The following is a 1,176-nucleotide window of genomic DNA, read 5'->3' as shown; positions in this document are numbered from 1 at the left end:
AGGTCGTGGTGTGAAGCCATCAGCCACTCCACAGGAGAAAGATCGGCAATCAGCTCCTGTGAGGCCTACGGCCTCTGAAAGGCCACCTGAGGGGCGCTCCGGGTCGGTTCTGGCTCTACGGTACACAAGAACAAATCACATCACTTAGATGTTCATCCCCTTCTGAACCTTATCTTCCCTCTGGCCTAGAAATTTCCCTGCATCAGGCAGATTGTGATGAGCTGAAGAATGTTCTTTCTTTAGAAAAATCAAGGACTTAGCTTCTCTGTGGATTTGGGCACTTCTGAGAGGTGCCAGGGAAGCTGGGGGAGCCCTGCATGCCAGGACTGTGTCTGTCCCCTCTCGTGTGCACAGGAAGAGTTCACCTCTATCCCCAGCTGTCCCCTGACTCCCACTTGTCCGTTGACCCTCTGTCCCCACCTTACAGCCCCTGTGGGTCTCTGGATGCACACCTTTATAAAACAGGACACGAGCTAGCTTTCAGTCAAGAAAATCACTCACCCTTCAGTCCTCCTCCGGAACCAGCACCAATATATTACTCCCCCTGAGCAGAATCTAATTTAGCAATTCTTCCTTCTGGTGTGATTTCAAACTCAGTGATATCTTCCAAGACCATATCAACAAAGTCATCAAAACCTAGAAGCGTGCCAACAATTTCCTTATCACTTTTTATCACAATAAGAATCCTCAATCCTATACATGTGTCCACAAGTTGCAGCGGTGGTAGTTGGGACAGGGTGGTGGTAGTGCTAGCTGCCATGGCTATGCCCTAGCTGCACACAACTTGACACACAGTCACACCAAGTCCTCCAGAGGCACATCCACTCTGCGTCAGCACCACCCCAGAGTCCAGTGCCTTGGACCTCTCCACTTCACAGGCTCTGTCCCCAAACACCATCTTCTGGGATGGAGCCAATTCCCACAACTAGGCTTGTGGGGGTGCAAGTTCCAGGCTCGTGTCTAAGGGGCCACTGCCCGGGGGTCACTGCCTGGGAACCACAGGCTCCGCACAGCTCACTGGGACAGAAAACATTTCAGTGACCATTTCACTATGGGCAGAGGCACCCAAGGTGGAGGGCAGTTCTCAGTCACATGGCTGACTGGACGACACAAGAACATTGGTGATGGCAGCTGAGAACTTACACAGGAGTCTCTGACCCGCTGTGCATCCGGGAG

The 1,176-nt window shown here is 52.2% G+C and overlaps 1 pseudogene; it reads right to left on the bottom strand.

Moving 5' to 3' along the window:
* Positions 1–504: 504 nt before the first annotated feature.
* On the bottom strand, positions 505–760 carry LOC102864390 (annotated as a pseudogene).
* Between the last annotated feature and the right edge of the window lie 416 nt (positions 761–1,176).

This window comes from Elephantulus edwardii, unplaced genomic scaffold, assembly GCF_000299155.1.
Source record: "Elephantulus edwardii isolate Elephantulus edwardi_28Jun2011 unplaced genomic scaffold, EleEdw1.0 scaffold00193, whole genome shotgun sequence".
NCBI lineage: Eukaryota > Metazoa > Chordata > Mammalia > Macroscelidea > Macroscelididae > Elephantulus > Elephantulus edwardii.
The sequence above is the reverse complement of the archived record's forward strand: the minus strand, read 5'-3'. Positions and strand labels throughout refer to the sequence as shown.